Source organism: Maniola jurtina, chromosome 16 (genome assembly GCF_905333055.1).
Source record: "Maniola jurtina chromosome 16, ilManJurt1.1, whole genome shotgun sequence".
NCBI lineage: Eukaryota > Metazoa > Arthropoda > Insecta > Lepidoptera > Nymphalidae > Maniola > Maniola jurtina.
Window position 1 is genome coordinate 752666 of NC_060044.1, and position 21326 is coordinate 773991.

Sequence of the window (21326 nt, forward strand, 5' to 3'; positions counted from 1 at the left end):
TTAAAGCAAGTGATATAATTGCTTAAAACGCACATAACTGAAAAGTTATGTGGTGCGTGCCCGGGATCGAACCCCCGACCTCCGATTAGGAGGCGAACGTTCTAACCACTTGGCTATCACAGCTTCACGTGCTTGATAAAAAAATTACCACCCCAAAAATGTAAGATTATGAGAATTTTTTTTTTTAAAAGAATATTAGCCATGTTAAATGACTAATATTCCCCTTTCCTCTCCAACTAAGCGTCAGGCTTGTGCTAGGAGTAGGTACGACAATAGTGCAACGGGCGGGGTTTGAACCGTCGACCTTTCGGTTTTCAGTCTACTCCTTTACCGGTTGAGCTATTGAGGCTTCTTGCTTGAATCTTTCAAATCTCTGCAACAAACATAAGTAGATGTGACGTGAATTCGTTAAACTCGGCAGACAAACACGTGATAAAGTGAGCGCTGAAAACGGATTATGTCGTGACCCGTGTCACGTGACAGTTGTCGCCTGACGTGTCACTCTGACGTCGACTAACGATGTCACACTTGGTCGCATGTCACTTGTGATAACATGAGGTACTAATTTCGTATGCGTGTATTATTGTTTGTGCTGTAGCCTAACAAATGGACGACTCCGGTTTTCATTAGCAATTGGGTAGAAGCATTTTATATAAAAAAACTTAGGTTTATTATATCGTAGACAACGGGTAACGATTAATTTGATGATTTCGATTTATCAATATTTCAACTAATCACAATTTTCAATTAATTGAGCACGACTCACGCAACTAAGTCGAAAATTCGTCAGTAAGTGTAAATTAAATATTTATAACACCCCCGACAAGTGAGGGTTACAGTAACTCGAAAAGAGCTGATAACTTTCAAACGCCTGAACCGATTTTCTTGGATTATAGCTAAGAACACTCTCGATCAAGCCGCCTTTCAAACAAAAAAATAAAACTTAATTAAAATCGGTTCATTAGTTTGAGAGCTACGATGCCACAGACAGATACACAAATACACACGTCAAACTCATAACACCCCTCTTTTTGGGTCGGGGGTTAAAAATCTTCAAAATATTAATGGTGACATGTACAAGTCATCTACAATATCGTTAATTCACGAAATTAGTTTGGAATCATCAGTTCCTTAGGTCTGATTTGGTGAGAAGTTTTAGTTAGTTAGCTGCTAGTTACCAAAGTATAGGTACGCGACAAGTTGAGATGACAATCGGGGTATGAGGGTAAGCGCGGGTGACATGCGGGTGTGCGGTGCGTCCCCATCCCGTTTGCCATTTCAAGCGTGAGGGAGCGGTGTCGTGTAAGTGAGCTAAGACCTTTATGCTAAGTAGTTGTCTTTTGCCCACCTAGTGGGGATCTTCCAACACTGCGCTTTTCGGTGCAAGTCAATTAATTTTTTAACCTCCGACCCAAAAAGAGGGGTGTTATAAGTTTGACGTGTGTATCTGTGTATCTGTATATCTGTGTATCTGTCTGTGGCATCGTAGCTCCTAAACTCAATTTTAGTTTAGTATTTTTTTCGTTTGAAATGTGGCTTGATCGAGAGTGCTCTTAGCTCTAATCGAAGAAAATCGGTTCATTCGTTTGGAAGTTATCAGCTCTTTTCTAGTTTTCTTATAGAGGTTTTTGTGTCGGGGGTTTTAAATTTTGAGTTATTGAACTGTGTGCCCTGCCCATTCCCACTTCTGCTTCGCAACCCGTTGAGCTATACCGTTTACTCTATTTCTTACGGATCTCTAGTTGTTATTTCAAGTTAAACAAGGTATCCACTTGAGTTATAAGCTTGTTATATTTACACTCAAGCGGTGAAAGAGAACCTACAGGTAGATGCAATTTCTCAAGTGCAGGAAATGCAATATTGCGGATTGGCGGTGTCTTTCTGCGCCACGTTTTATTTAAACAAGATTGTCCTTTCTACCCCGGAATTGAATCTTTGCTTTTCTTTTTCTCGTAATTCAAGATGAAAATATTATTTCGTAGTCTTTGATGTGTAAAGAAGACTTTTTTGTACTATAATAAGCTACTCACCAAGCTTTGAAGCTTGCTTCCAATTTGTAAAACAATGCTAGGAATCCGTACCTAATTTTTAAAGAATACTAGCTTGCGATGCAATGCTTTTTTTAAATTTGAACTTGCTACGTCAAAAGCTTTTGAGTAAGTTCCAACAACAACAGTACATAAGTTTGACTAAATCGTTCGTTTTGTAGCTTTTTGTGTGGTTCTGGTTGTGGCACTTTCTTTGCTTCATAATTAGGTATGTATAAAACAAATGACAAATATATCTTAGTAATAATTATATAAAACGAAAAGGTGACAGACTGACTGATCTCTATCAACGCTTGGCTCAAATTACTTGACGGATTGAGCTGAATAAATATGCAGATAGTTATGACGTAGACATCCGCTAAGAAAGAATTTTAGAAAATTTTACTGCTAAGGGGGTAAAATAGGTGTTTGAAATTGGAGTTAACCACGCGGACAAAGTCGCGGGCATAAGCTAGTAAAATTACAAGTGTAAATTAAAAATTTATAACACCCCCCAACAAGTGAAGGTCACAGTAACTAGAAAAGAGCTGATAACTTTCGAAAAACGGCTGAACCGATTTTCTTGGATTATAGCTAAGAACACTCTCGATCAATCCACCTTTCAAACAAAAAAAAACTAAATTAAAATCGGTTCATTAGTTTAGGAGCTACGATGCCACAGACAGATACACAGATACACACGTCAAACTCATAACACCCCTCTTTTTGGGTCGGGGGTTAATAAACGGAAAAAACCATTCCAAAACGTTACGATTAGGTATTTAGATAAGTCACGAACTGTGTGTAAAAGCCGTTACTTGTGAACCATCCCCCTGATGCGTAATATATGATCCAATATTCAGAAATGACAGAGGTTACGATAAATACCACTTAAGTAGGCCATTTGCCTGGAAAATTTACCTAAAGGATAGCCTTCTAACATCTGCTCTTTATATTATATTGATTTAGAACATAATTTTCATGAAAATTATGTTTTTTTCACGCGAGCTTTTTTCCTTCGTAATTTTTATTTGTGAAAACTTATAACTAGCTCTACTTTTCTTCTATAGGTAGATACTTACGTATTATCTTACTTCTTGTATGTGACTGTAAGTTTTCCTTTCAAATAAACTAAAAATGAAACTAACTACAAAAAACCGGCCAAGTGCGAGTCAGACTCGTGCACCGAGGGTTCCATACTCGGGTATTTTTTCCGACATTTTACACGATACATCAAAAACTATTATGCAAAAAAATAAATAAAAATCTGTTTTAGAATGTACAGGTAAAGCCCTTTCATATGATGCCCCACTTGGTATAGTTATCTTACTTTGAAAATTGAAACACATTTTGATTTTTTGTAGTGATGTAACCACAAATTCACGGTTTTCGGTTTTATTCCTTTACTTTTGCCATAAGACCTACCTACCTGCCAAATTCCATTATTCTGGGTTAGCGAGAAGTACCCTATAGGTTTTCTTGACAGACACGACGGACGGACGGACAGACAGACAGACAGACAACAAAGTGATCCTATAAGAGTTCCGTTTTTCCTTTTGAGTAAAAAATAGTATGTATGTAGTTAGTAATACCTATGTACTTAGTTATAACTACGCTACAGAAGATATCAATAAGCAAAACACAAATAGCTATCATGATATTATCCTCAAAAGATAAGAAACATTCAAAGACTGGTTTGCACAAAGAAAACCGTCCCAAAGACACAGTTGTGAACAAAAATAAAGCGAATAAAACCATTTGCATTTAAGCAGAGCATATAAACTCCTCGTGGCAATCCTCTCAAGCCCACTTTACTTCCTTTCCACATTGCGAGTGTTACGGCTGCTAAGCCAATTCCGACGTAATGCACTGGAAATATGGTTTAAATCCGCGTGAATATCAGGCGTCAGGGCTTGGTGTTGACCACAATATGTGCACTCAAATATTAAGGGTGTAGTATGAGTTAGAGCGTTTCGGGATTTTAACTTTTATGACTTATGCTCGTTTTTCGAAACTATTTTTTGGCTGTGGTTTTGTCTGCAATGTAACGATTTTCCGGATTTTTCAACACAATTTACGACAAATTCAAATTCAAAAATTCAAATTCAAAATGTTTTTATTCAATTAGACTTTTACAAGTTCTTTCGAATCGTCAAAAGCATCTACCACTGGTTCGGAATGCCTTTCCTACCGAGAAGAACCAGCAAGAAACTCGGCGGTTGCTCTTTTCAATGATTTGATATACAATATTATGCCATGTAGACAAGCAATTGAAGTCCTGCGCATTGCTGGAGCGAATCGAAGTTCAGATCCACGCTTTTTTATCCCAAGTAATGGCATATAGGTATGTATTTTGCATTGTATTTTTTGTGTGATGTAACCACGGATTCACAGTTTTCGGATTTTTCCCTTACTTGCGCTATAAGAGCTACCTACCCGCCAAATTTCATGATTCTAGGTCAGCAGTAGGCATCGCGATTAATTGCGCGTGTAGAACAGTGTGTGGACGGGGGGGTTATAGGTTTCTTGACAGAGACGACAGACAGCCAACGAAGTGATCCTATAAGGGTCCCTTTTTCCTTTTTGAGGTACAGAACCCAAAAAATTATAAAATCCAGTACTTAATTAAAAGAAGTAAGTAACATAAGATTGTTTCAAAATTATTTTTACTGTGCCTTATGAAGCCGCTATTCATTGGCTGCGACTTTAGGCCTGTTGGAGCGGTTGAAAAATGTCAACCCGCAGCCGGAATACGAATCGTACAAATACGGCTTTATGCGGCTGACAGGTTTTCCCCCCACTAGCCTGAGAGGATGCCGCGGGAAAAATCCACACGGAAATTACGAACTTTTGTAAAACGTGTGACTTCTTTTGTATGGCTATTTACTATTAAAAACCTATAATTTGCTTTCATTTTAACACGCATTTTATTCAGTGAAACCAGTGATTTTGAAAAATTATAAAATCTAGATATTTAAAAGAAGTAACACACTCTATTCCCATTAGCTACATATTAATTTTTAGAGGCATTTTTTTAAATTAACTGTGCCTTATGAAGCCGCTATTCATTTGCTGCGCCTTTAGGCCTGTCAGTGTGGTTGAAAAATGTCACCCTGCAGCCGGAACGCGAATCGTGTAAACACGCCTTTATGTGGCTGACAGATTTCCACACTGGCCTGAGAGGATGCAGCGGGAAAAATCCACACGGAAATTACGAACTTTTGTAAACCGTGTCTGTCTCTTTCTGTTTGGATGTTTAACTCATTATTATAGTGACTTCAATCATAGGATAAGCTGATTCCCAATTCCGAGACTCATTCACATATTCCCATTTTGTTTATTAGAGTTCCGTATCTCAAAGGGAAAAAAGGAACCCATAAAGGATAACTTTGATGTCTGTCGTGTCTGTCAAGAAAACCTATAGGGTACTTCTCGTTGACCTAGAATCATGAAAGGCAGGTAGGTAGGTCTTATAGCACAAATGAAGGGTAAAGCGTGAATTTGTGGTTACATCACAAAAAAACAATGTGGTCATGAACAAATAATAATCAGTAACGTAGATGATGATGAAAACCCCTTTTAACTTTTTACCCAACAACAAAAACATATTGCAATCTTCGAGTAGTATATTTTCGAGCGAAAAATTTCCAGCAAACTTTCTAGATCATCGTCAAATATTTTGCAATTTGCAGCGATGCGACGCGACGATGCCGATCAGGCTGGGTTTTATGTTACAGCTGGCAAATATCTCACAGAGATGTAGTACACTGAATATGACAATATACCGTCGGATGAAAGAAAGAAATGTATTATAGAAGCAGGCGTTATTTTGCGGAAGTCCATGATATACATGGAACCAAAAGCTTAATTTGCTGTAATCTTCCAACCAACGAAATCTGTATGGTGCAACATGCAGCATGCAACATGCACCGCCCGCCCTCCCACTGATAAACATGCAGAAAAAGCCAGCCACCAAGCAATCCACACGCACCACCACCAACCACGCCGCACCAAACAAATCCCAACACCACTCGACGCGCGTTTCGGCCCGACACCGGAGCATCCTCAGGAGATGTAGACCTTACAATGCCTAATTGCAAATTAAGCTTTTGGTTCCTTGTATAGAAAGAAAGAAAGATAAAACGTTTATTTTTGAAAGCTGAGCCACTCATTACCAGTTATACCTACAGGTTAGGTTATCCCTGCGCCTATAATAGGTACTTGAACATTAAATTCAAAAGACCTCAAGCAGAAGTAGCGCCGGAATAAACTGTGTCATGTGTGGCACAAGCCGATAAAAAGGTCTCAACTCAGCAATGCTTGCCTTGCCCATACACAAAAAATATACAGCGCTGGTTTTCAGCCGGAACCCCAATTCGGTTGGGCTCGCAAGTGTTTTTAAAATACAGGTTACTAGCCCTTGACTGCAATTTCACCTGGTGGTAAGTGATGATGCAGTCCAAGATGGAAGCGGGCTAACCTGGAAGGGGTATGGCAGTTTTCATTATTCCCTTTGTTTTCTACTCGTCATCGTACCGGAACGCTAATACGCTTGGCGGCACGGCTTTGCTGGTAAGGTGGTAACTAACCACGGCCGAAGCCTTCACAGATCACACCAGAAATTATAAAATCCCAAATCCTTGCTGGGAATCGAACCCGGGACCTCCCAATAATAAGACAGCACTCACCACTGCGCCAGGGACTCATGGTTGATACACACGACAATGCAAAGGCTTGTAAAAGTTGTTTGAATAAAATTCCTACAATTTCTATTTCTTGAGTCTGTAACTACTCAAACTGCATGTAGATAAGCTCAAAACTTTCAAAAGTAGATCATTCTCTAGTAAAACTCCCATGTTTTACTAGGGAATCCTAAAATAGCATAATAATCAAAGAAAGTTAAGATTTTCTTCGTGTAGTTATTTCTAAAGTTTCAAGAAAATATTCATAAACCCTTGTCAAACTACCTAGGTATGCGAAAACTTTTAATCTTTCATGCAATAGGAATTGAGAGAGCCTTTCACTGCTCCCCAACTTTGCGGTCGCAATAACAAAAATAAACATGCCCAAAGTTTTTGAATAAACAACGAATTGGTATGCCGAGTAATAAAGAAAAAACTTTACTACTCCATAAATTTTGTGGAATTCTTGATATCCAAATTCTTGAAAGCAACCTTGGGAAGTTATCGAAAATTAAAAACTTCTTAGCATGGTATTCTTCTACCTCCCGTTCATAATCCACAGTCTATTTCGGTCAGCTTCAGAACCACAGAGTAAGGATATAATATTACAATGCGACAAGGATCTTTTGGCGCGTGGCCAAAATCGGAACTAACGCCGCAATCTTGTGAAGTGTCACGCTGTCCCCTTGTATGTGGTGTTGCTAAGTAAAAAAAACCGGCCAAGTGCGAATAAAAATCGTGCAACGAGGGTTCCGTACTCGGGTATTTTTCGTCATTTTGCACGACAAATTAAAAAACTATATACTTATAGTACATAAAAATAAATAAAAATCTGTTTTAGAATTCACATAGTAAAGCCCTTTCATATGATACCCCACTTGGTATATTTATCTTACTTTGAAAATTAAAACATATTTTAATTTTTTTTTCTGTAATGTAACCACAAATTCACGGTTTTCGGATTTATTCCTTTACTTTTCCTATAAGACCTGTTTCTAGGTCAACGGGAAGTAACCTATGGGTTTTCTTGACAGACGAGACGGACGGACGGACAGACAGACAGACAACAAAGTGATCCTATAAGGGTTCCGTTTTTCCTTTTGAGGTACGGAACCCTAAAAACTGAAATCAATTTTTTTTTAATATTAGAGCCTTTCCATATGCATTAACATCACGATATTCCAGTAACATCGATGTCCAGTACGAGTTAAAGATCCAATTGCGGCTAAATCTTAATAATTCCGACAATAATCCGTATGACAATTTATTTTCCACCAAGTAACAAGTTCGAACTTGTTATTCAATATACAGATATTGAATAACTTGTTCGATAACACAAACAGGCGCTGGGAGTATATTGGCGAATGATATTTTGTTTACCGAAGCCGTACTTCCCGTCTCGCCGCGGGAAAATGCATCGCGGCTGCAGACGCGACAAATTGGAAAAATCTTTGATGCCAGTGTGCACACAAAAAATAAACTTTCTGGAAAATATTCCAGGTAATAATGACTGAAATTAGAACTTATTTTTCTATTATGTAAATGCCTTTTTACATAATAAAAATTCCGTACCTCAAAAGGAAAAGCGGTACCCTTATAGGATCACTTTGTTGTCTGTCCGTCTGCCCGTCTGTCCATCTGTCTGTCCGTCTCTCCGTCTGTCTGTCTGTCTGTCAAGAAACCTATACTTCCCGTTGACCTAGAATCATGAAATTTGACAAGTATATAGGTCTTATAGCACAAGTAAAGGAAAAAATCCGGTTATAATTTAACAAAAACTATTAAAATGTGTTCATTAACAATGAACAAATAATTAATTAGTATGTTCAATTTTCAAAGTAAGATAACTATATCAAATGGGGTGCTCCACCTATCACATGAAAGGCCTTTTCCTGAACTTTCTAAAACAATTTTTTCATTCTCGTATGTATATTTGGCAATCGAACTGGTAACTGTAAAATATAATAATATTTTTTACGATAAAAATCAAACACGAATCATCAAATCGGTTTAAAAATTAACGTGCCTACGTTTTAATTTTTTTTTTATCATAAATAGTGGTATCTAACTTGTGAAAAAACTAAAATTTATGCATCAATAAAACCAACCACGAAACATGAATTTTTATCAAAACGGTTTTCAAATTGTAACATATCGACGCAGCCATAAATTTGGTATGAACCAATTTATCGTTTTCAAAAAGTAGCTTTGTTTCAATCTACAAAACGGACCAATTTATATGTAACAATTTATATGTAAAATCTAGAACATACATATTTTTAGATGAGATTTATTTTATATAGGTAACTTAGGCTAGTATTTCCTTTTAGGAAAATCCAATAGGTAGTCATCATTAAAATCATCTCAACCCGTTGTCGGCCCACTACTGAGTACGCGTGAAATTTTAGTGGTTTTACAGCCGTGGCTAATAGTCCACACAAATGACTTCTCACACGCCATTTTTAACCCCCGACCCAAAAAGAGGGATGTTAAAGTTTGACGTGTGTATCTGTGTATATGTCTGTAGCATCGTAGCTCCTAAACTAATGAACCGACTTTAATTTAGTTTTGTTTGTTTGAAAGGTGGCTTGATCGAGAGTGTTCTTAGCTATAATTCGCAAGAAAATCGGTTCAGCCGTTTGAAAGTTATCAGCTCTTTTCTAGTTACTGTAACCTTCACTTGTCGGGGGTGTTATAAATTTTTAATTTACACTTGTAACTCTATGGGTCAACTGTCATGTCAAAAGTACGGTTCACTAAAATCGTTTTTTTTGACATGATATTTGACACATAAAATCAAAATGGCGCATGAGAAGTAATTTTTACGCATTATAGTATAATAGTACTGTGGATCGAATATTTTAACTGAAATCTGGAAAACCACAGGCACAGATATTAGTTTCTAGAATATGTCTGCAAAATTTCATGGACATTGGTTGCTTAGTATTCAAATGAAATTGGAACTACGTTTGTGTGGAGCGAGTGACGGAGAGACCCCTCTTAATACTGACAGCTTTGAATTATTGATGTCGCCTAAGGACACCTGAGTCCCGATGGAGATAATTCAAACTGGATTACGGGGCAGGTTAGCCAACTAATCTACGCATAGCAGGTATTAGCATGGCATTAGCCCATTGTAAATACAATATACAGTGATACGATGCTCTTGATGTTTGTGGACATTCAGCGTTTCAGTCAGTTGTGCACCTGCAATATACGTAGCAGGATGACTTTTTTTTCTCTCTCGTCTGGCTTTACAAAGATTAGCCAATGTCAAGTTTGTAGTTATTTGTAACAAGTTAGGAAAACTAAACAAGTATGGACCCCGTCTGTGCCGGCGCTCGCCGACACACGCACGGCACCCCCTTAGAGCGCTTTCCAGTCAGTTTTAACAAAAAAAAAAACACTCCAGAAGGCAGAGCACGCCCACCAGCTAACACCAACACAGACGAAGTCCAGCAGGATGACTTATACACTATTTTTTTAGTAATCGAAATAATTGTCTATTCAAATTCAAATCATGTATTCAAAGTAGGTATAAACCTAAACTTAAAGCTAAAGCTACGAAGGTTCCAAACGCGCCCAAGTCTGAGAAGAGCCCATGCACATCGACGTACTTTCGTGGATGCTCTCGCCTCGTGTCTTGAATGCCACGTTCATGAGCGCAGGTGTGGCCGTAGCTTTAATTTCAAAAGCAATAATTATGTAATCCTAAATCACAGATCGAGTCATAAATTATGTAGGTATGCGATATTATCGAGTGTTAAACTGATTGGATTATTCCCAAGCATATTATTAATTACGTAATTAGAGTGCTTCAATTAGCCTACTAAATAATATAGCATAGGTATTAATAATACCTATTTATTTACCCACAGAAAATTCACACTGAGGTAGATCGCTATTCCTGCAGTTGAATTTACAGAGTTATTTTTTGACCACCTCCAATATTTGGTTCAGAATCAGTCACATAATAATTGAACAAGTGTAAATTAAAAATTTATTACACCCCCGACAAGTGAAGGTTACAGTAACTGGAAAATAGCTGATGACTTTCAAACGGCTGAACCGATTTTCTTGGATTATAGCTAAGAACACTCTCGATCAAGCCACCTTTCAAACAAACAAAACTAAATTAAAGTCGGTTCATTAATTTAGGAGCTACGATGTCACAGACAGATACATATATACACAGATACACACATCAAACTTATAACACCCCTCTTTTTAGGTCGGGGGTTAGTTATGAAATAGATAGAGTAGGTATAGACATTAAATATCATTTGAGATACATTTCAATTCTGTTGGATTTACCCCCGTTTTGATTATCATTCCGGTCCCTAGACATCTTATATATGGCTATGTATATGTATAGGGTTTAGGAAAATTTGATTTATATGAATAGACGCAAAGCAGATGTTCGCGTGAATAATGAATTACGTCACACTCAGAAGGAATTCTAGATGACCCCAGACCTAGGGTTCAGCGATAATATATCAATTGGGGATACATAATTTATCTCAATCCGTAACACAAGACAGACCTACCAGATATTCACGGGTAGTATATCTTATCTTATCTTTTTTCGGTGGGGATTTGGAATTTTATAATTTTTGGATCAGACTGACTTTAAAGCTTATTTTTCACTATGGGATATAAACTATATTATAGTCCAGTCAAAATAGATATCCAAGGATACAATAATTCGCATAGAGCTAAAAATTGGTGCGAATGTTGGGAACATCAATATAAATAAACTGTGAAAAGTCCCTATCGATCCCCCATTTCTAAAAAAATATATCCAAGATTCACAAAAATGGATGTTTTGCATTTTCCAGCTAAACAGTAAGTTTTATCATAAAATAGGTTAAACAAAAATTGTAGATCATAAAATTATCTACAAAAATTGTCTTATATTTTTTTTCTAAGAATCATCATTCCTGAGATATCGCGATTCTAAAAGTTTTCCTTCAAATTTTAGAATCGAGATACTTCAGGAATTGCGATATCTTAAAGCGCTGGCCACACGGGCCGCGTATGCGTCGCGTAAGCGAAGACGTAGCGCGTACCATTGCATTGTAAGGTATGGAACTGTATGAGACATGGCATACCGCTAGCGTTTCGTGAACGTTCGCGTCGACGTAATGCGTGCCGTTATGTCTACGGATTCATGCGCGTCACAAGCAAGTGTCACGTGTACGTGCGCGCGTGTCAATCGGCTTTAAATGTAAAGACTATAATATCGTAACCCGTTGAGCTATATTGGTTGGTTACTCTGATTCTCTTACGGATCTCCTATTTTCTGATTTGATCATGCAGATTGTAGAGAAACTCCACTTTGCTTGGGGATCCTCTCTCCATCGCCTGTTGAGTGACTCTTTCTTATGAGACCCATAGTTTAGGCAAAAAGTGACTCTTTCTTATGAGACCCATAGTTTGATCATGTAGATTGTAGAGAAACTCCACTTTGCTTGGGGATCCTCTCTCCATCGCCTGTTGAGTAACTCTTTCTTATGAGACCCATAGTTTAGGCAAAAAGTGACTCTTTCTTATGAGACCCATAGTTTGATCATGTAGATTGTAGAGAAACTCCACTTTGCTTGGGGATCCTCTCTCCATCGCCTGTTGAGTGACTCTTTCTTATGAGACCCATAGTTTAGGCAAAAAGTGACTCTTTCTTATGAGACCCATAGTTTGATCATGTAGATTGTAGAGAAACTCCACTTTGCTTGGGGATCCTCTCTCCATCGCCTGTTGAGTGACTCTTTCTTATGAGACCCATAGTTTAGGCAAAAAGTGACTCTTTCTTATGAGACCCATAGTTTGATCATGTAGATTGTAGAGAAACTCCACTTTGCTTGGGGATCCTCTCTCCATCGCCTGTTGAGTGACTCTTTCTTATGAGACCCATAGTTTAGGCAAAAAGTGACTCTTTCTTATGAGACCCATAGTTTAGGCAAAAAGTGACTCTTTCTTATGAGACCATAGTTTAGGCAACACATTGGCAGTTCCTCTGGTGCTGCAAATGTTCATAAAAAATACTTATTGGAATTTTTCTTGCGAAAATAAATTCAATCCCGTAACTCTTGTGAAAGGATTCCAGCTAACCTAGGGAACCGTTTGTCAATATACTGTAACATGCATAATGGATCGGAACGGGTAAAGTGAGACGAATGTGCCAGATGCTCACAGCTGCCATTTTTTTCCATCTGGAAATTTGATATTTGACTTCTGAAATAATGAATATTATACTCGTAATTCACTATTCCTTTTCACCGGGAGTTTTTTTGCGATGTTTACGACAGTTACTTCAACGCGTTCTCACTTGGTCGTAAATGAGGATGCAGTCTTATGATGAAATGATATTAACTTGGACAGAGTGTGTGGTAGTGCATTATACTTATATTTTACCCATTTGTGTGTGTGTGTTTGCGAGTTCATATTTGGCAGCTTTCACACACCTTTTATAACTTTAGATAACTCACAGGTGCAGGTTTCCTCACAATAATTAAAGGTGCGTGTCCGGGATCGAACCCTAGACCTCCCGTATAGAAAGTCTTAACCACTAGACTATCACCGCTTCATGCGATACCCTTTACATTTTTTTAAAATTATACATTACAAGTTCGCCCTTGTCAGCGATTTTACCTGTTGATAAGTGATGAAGTCTAAGGTGTCAGTCTAAAGGTCTCGGCACACATATGGGATCGTAAAGGGATCGGCACCGTATCGCCTCGAGCCGTTCAGAATGATTTGTATTAAACTCCCTACTGCAACGCACACTAATCGGAATCATAACGTAATCGCCTCGCCTCGGAACAGGCTCCGAACTTGCAATTCCCGCGCTTACGGCTCATCGTCCCCGCGCTTACGGCTCATCGTCCCCGCGCTTACGGCTCATCGTCCCCGCGCTTACGGCTCATCGTCCCCGCGCTTACGGCTCATCGTCCCCGCGCTTACGTCTCTCCGTACCCGAGCTCACATCTCTTCGTTTTTTCTTGCTATTTTCTTTTTCCTCTTCATCAAGTGCTATGGCTATCATAGCCAACTCACGTATTGTAAACCAAGACATAACCGTGCGCTACACTTAACGTTTGGATTCAAACTGATCTGGTGCCAACCAGGTCAGCCAGCGGGCGGCGAGGCGTAAGCGCGGTGTCGCCTAGCCGTAGCCGAGTTGACGTACAGGCGCTGCTGATACGCTTTCGTTACGTGCATACGGTAGGTCGACGCCTGGTTGACAGCGCGGCGAAAGGCGTTACGGTTACGATCCCTTTCCGATCCCATATGTGTGCCGAGACCTTAAGGTGGTAGCGGGCTATCTTGGAAGGGGTGGGGTGTTGACAGTTTTTATTACTCCCACACCCTTTATTGGTTTCTACACGGCATCGTACTGGAACGCCAAAACGACTTTGGTGGTAGAGTGGTAACTAGCCACGGCTATTTAGCCTCCCACCAGACCAGATCAGATTACTATTTAGAAATTAAATGAAATGAAAATTTAATTATCAAATAAATAAATTCCCAAGTTGCCCCTCTGCCCTCGTAACTCTACTTGCAGTAATCAACACTTTTGAGTTTTCCAACACGACAAAAAATATTTTTTAGGAAAATTTTCATTGGAAGTATGTTTTTGCTACGGATTTTGGCAGTACTTGCATGAAAATTTTAGCTGTGCTAAGGAAAAGCACAGTTTTTTCGAATTGTTATTTTGCAAGTGCTGCGTTTTCAATTTGAAGGGCAGTCCTGTCATGACTCGAACCTGGGACCAGGGAGGTCGTCAAACTTGTTAAATTCCAATTATCAAATTAGAATCATCAGTCATCCTTATTGTTTCTGAATAAATAGCAGTCAATAATAGGAACGCGTACACAAAGCTCCTCCGGCAGATGGATTCAAAGTTCAAACGTTAGATTCAAATCAAACAAACTCGGATCTGATTTGCGTTTATTGGAAGGGGAATTAAATTGTATTGATAGCCAATACCCCTGTTTGATACCCCTGTTTGGTACCCCGCTGTTTGCTTCCCCTGAATCACACAAACACACTGAATATTAAGGCACGTAAAGCCATCTGTCCTGTGCCTGATCTCTTTCTAGCACAAAAAGTATACACCAAAAAGAGAGGTGTTATATAGGGGTGTTATCTGTGTATCTGTATGTGGCATCGTAGCTCCTAAACTAATGAACTGATTTTAATTTAGTTTTTTTGTTTGAATGGTGGCTTGATCGAGAGTGTTCTTAGCTATAATCCAAGAAAATCGGTTCAGCCGTTTGAAAGTTATCAGCTCTTTTTTAGTTACCGTAACCGGGGGTTACTTGTCGGGGGTGTTATAATTTTTTTAATTTACACTTGTATACATACTTCTTTACTAATATTATTACTAATGTGAAAAGTGTGTTTGTCTGTCTGTAGCCTTGGTCCCAATTTTGGCCGCGCGCCAAAAGATCCTTGTCGCACTGTATTTGCAAGCCAACCACGAACTTTCAAACTGTCGAAACTATTCTAAAGTGAAAGGTATACGGTTATTAATGTTTAAATTGAATTATTTCGACTTCATCAGCACCGGCTCGTTGGTCTAGGGGTATGATTTTCGCTTAGGGTGCGAGAGGTCCCGGGTTCAAATCCCGGACGAGCCCAAACTCTTTTTATTGATATTTTTTTTCAGTTCATAAAACCTCGCAACTTGAAATCTAAAATAATAGGTATAGGTTGTAAAAATACTATTTTTTTCTAGGACAAAATTTATTACTAACCGACTTAAAAAAGAGAGATTCTGATTTGCAGGTATCCCGCATGTATGAAGGTATGTTTGTTTGCAATTTTCTCGAAAATATTTGACCAATTTTGATATTTTTTCACTTATGTAATCTACATCCTTTCAGGAAGGTATTAAGCATAATAAACGCCTGTTATAAATATAGACTGATTATAATAATACTTATGCGTAGTATTTTTTTTTTTGAAATGCTAAAGCTAAATGATATCTCTAATCTGTATCATCTTCTTGCGAGATTAAATTTCGGAAAATTTTATCAGCAATTAAAGCTACTAACAAATGTACGCATTACCATTTCCGCCTTAGGTAATCCTACACAATTTATAACCTAACTTCCGACCTCGCTAATTGCTAGACCAATTCGTAGCTCCACAATAAATTGGTCTGTTATCGGCATTGGAATTCAAAATTCCTAGTTGAACCGCCCCCAATCCAGTGGTCCCAATTATTATTAAGGTTACACTTCTTTTTGTTAATGTCGGGTTTTAATTTTCAACTTTATCTTGTACTAGCTGACGCCCGCGACTTCGTCCGCGTGGATTTAGGTTTTTCGAAATCCCGTGGGAACTCTTTGGTTTTCCGGGATAAAAAGTAGCCTATGTGCTAATCCAGGATATTATCTACCTCCATTCCAAATTTCAGCCAAATCCGTCCAGTAGTTTTTGCGTGAAGGAGTAACAAACATACACACACACACACACACACACACAAACTTTCTCCTTTATAATATTAGTGTGATGTGTATAGATTAGAATCACTTATTGAGACTCTACCGAAAATTGAACTAAAACCTCTCGTTTTATCAGAATACCTTCCTGTTAGGTATACCTAATAACAGTCGAAGATTTGTCCTCTAGAACGCAATCGCAGTCACTTTGTCGTAGAATTACCCTCCTTTGATGAAGATTGGTCTTTAGTTTAAATTCGATGGCAGTCCCTCACGTACGGGCTCTGTTTGCGTTATAGGGGCAGACTGACCCAGTTACAGTCGCTTGCCCGAAATCCCTTGTTTTGAAGACACTAAACTTTTCCAAGGGAATAACAATCTTTGCTCAGTAAAGGAGAATTCGTAAATTAAATTAGAATCAACCTCTTTTGATTGTTAGCGATGTTTTTGTTTTGTTTTATTTTTTTGGCCAACTTTTTTTTATTTATTTATACAAAAGTGTAACCAGAACGCTAGCAAAAAACGAAGACGGGTTAGTACTGATGATTACTGATAAGGTACTACAAACTGCATTTTTTAAAAGTTCACAACATATTGCAAATAAATCATCTGGCTTACGCTAGAGGTCAACGAACTTTACGTAAATAGGCCACTCGGGGTCAAAGCCGCGTCGTAGGTTGGGGCATGAGTCTTGCACGCATGTGTCTAAAAAATACTAAATCACTAAAACTACAAAATAAAGCAAACTTTTATGGGTATTGGATTAATAAGTTATGTTTTCAATGTAGTATAGAAGCAGGCGCTATTTTGTGGAAGTCCATGACATACAAGCCACCAACCAAACCAACCAAAAGCTTAATTTGCTATAATCCGCCAAACCATAGAAATCTGTATGGTGCTGCATGTTTATCAGTAGGAGGGCGGGTGCTGCATGTCGCATGCTGCATGTTGCACCATACAGATTTCTTTTGGTTTGGCGGATTATAGCAAGTTAAGTTTTTGGTTCCTTGTAGTTATGTTTTTATGGAATTGATAATTATTGAATTGCTTAAAACGTACTTAACGCCGAAAAGTTAGAGGTGCGTGCCCGTGATCGAACCCGCGACCTCCCGAATAGGAGGCAGACGTTTCAACCACTGAGCTATCACGGCTCTAATGAATACGTACAAGTAAATAGATGTACGGAGAACAGAAAGCGTTTCAGAACAACGACATAACAAGTTTTGTTTACCATTTGAACTACATTGCGCGCGTTATGAGGGTAGGCGGCAACTGGGACGAACAATACCTACTACAAAAGTAGAGAAAGAAAAATATAACTGAAATTTAAAAAAAAATGGCCATCATTAGGGACTGTTTAGTTGACTAGAATATGCCCGCGACTTGTCCGCGTGGATTTAGATTTTCAAAAATCCCGTGGGAATTCTGTACTAACGGGATAAAATGTTGCATACATCAATTTGATTTCCGGGACGCAAGCTACCTCTGTACCACACAAAAATCGGTTAAACTGTTGGGCCGTGAATAGTTAGCAGACAGACAGACAGACACACTTTCGCATTTGTAATATTAGTATATGGAAGTATGGATAGTCGATCGTTAGAGAATCTGTCTGTTATTGATGTATTTTGTTACAGAACTGTTTACTTATACCTAACTATTTAGGTGGCTCAGTCAAGTCAGTGGATAAGACAAGGGTTATCTTGTATCGTTAAGGACGTAAACGCCTCGTACGTATCACTCGAGAAGGCATGGAAGAAAGCTGCGAAGGACGTAAACGCCCATCATTCGAGTAAGGAAGTAAGTTGCGTAAGGACTAAGGGTGCTTCACAACGTCACGAACAACCACATCTTAACTGTCGATCGTCACATTAGATTACTAACATTGGCTTAGGGTTGCTCTATAGTCTACTCTATAGTCTATGCTATCGATAAAACATTGATAGCATAGACTATAGAGTACACTTCACACAGCTGATTTAGGTATTATTTCGAGTTAGTTGTGGACAAGACAGGTCTAGAGTCGTTAAGGACGTAAACGCCACGTACGTATCTCTCGAGAAGGTACGGAACAATGCTTCGGAAGGCTGCTTCACAACGTCACGGACAACCATGTCATTGGCTTAGGGATGCTCTACGCTATCGATGCTTAAATTCAAATCAAATTTTTTTTTTTCATGTCTGTTTATATTGTGTGAGAGTGTTCTTAGCTATAATCCAAGAAAATCGGTTCAGCCGTTTGAAAGTTATCAGCTCTTTTCTAGTTGCTTGTAACCTTCACTGGTCGGGGGTGTTATAATTTTTTTAATTTACACTTGTCGATAAAACCATTGGTGTTCGTGTCGATAGTGTAACTACATCACTATGTTCAAGATTGGCGGTCGACGCACGCTAACGCCCGCGTTAATCACAGGTGAGCCGACAGTAACACGGTTTTCAGCTCATTGCCTCGCGCGCTCGTACAGCCGTGCTGAGCCGTTCTAGAAATAACACTCAGCCGTTAACCCCAGAGATTAATTGTGTCTACTTTTACTATGCTCAAATGTTAATTATAGCCTTTCTAGCTTTTTTTATAAGTACAGAATGCCCGCGACTTCGTCCGTGTGGATTTAGGTTTTTAAAGATCCCGTGAAAACTGTTTGATTTTCCCGGATAAAATGCCTATTTCAATTACTGGGACGCAAGCTACATCGGTACCAAATTTCATACAAATCGGTTAAGCGGATGGGTTTTAGGAATCCCGTGGGAACTCTTTGATTTTCCGGGATAAAAAGTAGCCTGTCTGTCCCCGGGATAATATAAGCTAACCCTGTACCAAATTTCGTCAGAATTGGTTAAACTGTTGGGCCGTGAAAAGGTAGCAGACAGACAGACAGACACACTTTTGCATTTATTACATTAAAAATAATAAAAAATAAAAATAAAATCGTTTTATTGCAGGTTAGGGACCCATATAAACAGTAAAAAATACAAAATATAATATAAAAAAAATTAAAATAGTTTAAAATGAAATAGTCATTTTACGTTAGGGATCTGGTGTACCCGTAGCCAGTGTTTATAGAACACATTGTCAGGGGACGCCTGAGCGACGACTTTAAGCATCTTGTTATTAGAATTGCGGACTGTTTCCCAGAAACCCGCAATTCTATTTCGTATAATGGCGTAGTAGTCCGGGACTCCAGCGTCGGCGAACATGCCCGACGCACTACAATACCTTGGCATTTTTAATAAAATGCGAAGGGCATCATTATACTGTACCCTGAGGATGTTAAAAGATCTTTTGGTGTAATTGATCCATAGTTGTGAAGTATAAAAACTCATACAATAAGCTTTAAACAATGTAACTTTAACATCCTCAGAGCACCGAGCAAATCGGCGAGCGAGCATGTTGCACCGTATTGCCAGTGACCTTCGCTCTCGTTCTATATCAAAATCGTCGCTCAGGGATCCCGTTAACATGTGTCCGAGATACCTGAACTGTTGCACAACCTGAACTGGTGTTCCATCTAACAAAACTGGTGGTATCCTCTCTGGGCCTTTACCAGCTCTAAAAATCAACATTTCTGATTTGCGTACATTGTATTTTAATCCATGTCTCAAGGCGTAACCTTCACAGATCGATACTAATTTACGGAGACCGTTTATTGAGGGGCTAAGCAGCACCATGTCATCAGCGTAACTTAAGTTGTTAAAACAAACTCCGTCAATATGACAACCGATGCCAGTACCACTTAGCTCCTCAATCAGGTCATCAACGTATAGATTGAACAGGTCCGGAGAGGTTAAACCACCCTGACGTACACCACACTCTAGTCTAAACTCACTAGAGGCTGTGTCGCCCCAACGCACAATGTTCGTCTGGTTCTCATACCAGTATCTCATCAGCCCGACAATACCGCTATGTACATTTGAGTCGCGCATTTTTCTCCATAATATATTATAATTAACAAGATCAAATGCGCGAGTCAGATCCAAGAAACACGCATACACCGATGTATCACGACTTTTATAGTAATTTACGACGTGCTTCAGAGACAGAATTGCCGAGTCTGTAGAGAGACCGGGACGAAAACCAAACTGAGCATCACTAATCTGTACATTCTTCATCAGTTCAGGCTGCAACAACCGCTCAAGTACCTTGCCGGCGATTGTCCCCAGCGAAATGGGCCTATAGTTAGCTATACTGGACATATCGCCCGTCTTGTTTTTTGGCACAGGAACCACTACCGTCTTTAACATATCTGCAGGAAGATAACCATGTTTAATGCACATATTAAATAGCGTTGACAAGGCCTCATACAATTTGTTTCCAGCGTATAACATGTGCTCAACACTCAGACCATCATGGCCTGGTGATTTACCACGTTTCATATCTTTAATCGTTCGGAATATATCAGTTGGACTAAAGTGTACTGTTTTAGGTGATGGTGACAATGGCTGAGAGTGGAGCACATGTGCAACGTCTAATGGTTTCACGGAGAAATGTTTTGCAAACATGTTGGCTATCTCCCTGCTGTCCTGTACGTTACTGACACTCACTGGCCTACTTTCTTTTTTATTTAATGATTTAGTCGCTTTCCAAAACTGTGTAAAATTTTTGTCAGCTCTATGCGTCGCTAAAATGTCCATTTTTATAGCTTCCTCATTATTCTGGCACCATTTTAATTTCTTTTTAAATATAGCACGAGTCTTTGTCATGTCATTATATATTTCTCCACTACTGGGCTTACCACAGTCTATCCAAAACTTAAAACACAATCTTGCAGTTTGATAATACTCTTTTACGTGATTATTCCAGCCAACTAGTTGTTTTTTATGGCGGAATTTGTGTACACCAGATCCCGAATATTTACTATTAATAGCTGCATATTTTAAAATACCAATAACATCATTGTAAAAATTATTAATAAAATCTAAAACATCGTTAGAACTATCTAAGTCGTTTGTATCACAGTGACTAGATTCGATTAACCTATTAAAATTTTCAGTACATAAATTAGTATACATATTTATTTCATCTGCATTTCTCTGTCCCCATCTTATGTCTTTATGTAAGTTATCATTATTACACTCCTTATTATCTACTTTTTTAGTCATTAGCTTAATATCACAGTTAACAAATAGTGGGAAGTGGTCAGACCAACTAACACCATTATCCACACACACACACA

General features: G+C 38.7%; 1 protein-coding gene and 1 non-coding gene across 2 annotated transcripts in view; one reads left to right on the plus strand and one right to left on the minus strand.

The window, feature by feature from the left end:
* LOC123873123 (dopamine D2-like receptor) overlaps positions 1–21326 on the minus strand; it is a 113285-nt gene that overhangs the window by 64787 nt on the left and 27172 nt on the right. The gene's annotated exons all lie outside the window — the stretch shown is intronic.
* Positions 15277–15348, plus strand: Trnap-agg. The gene has a single exon. It is a non-coding gene; the product is annotated as a tRNA-Pro (tRNA).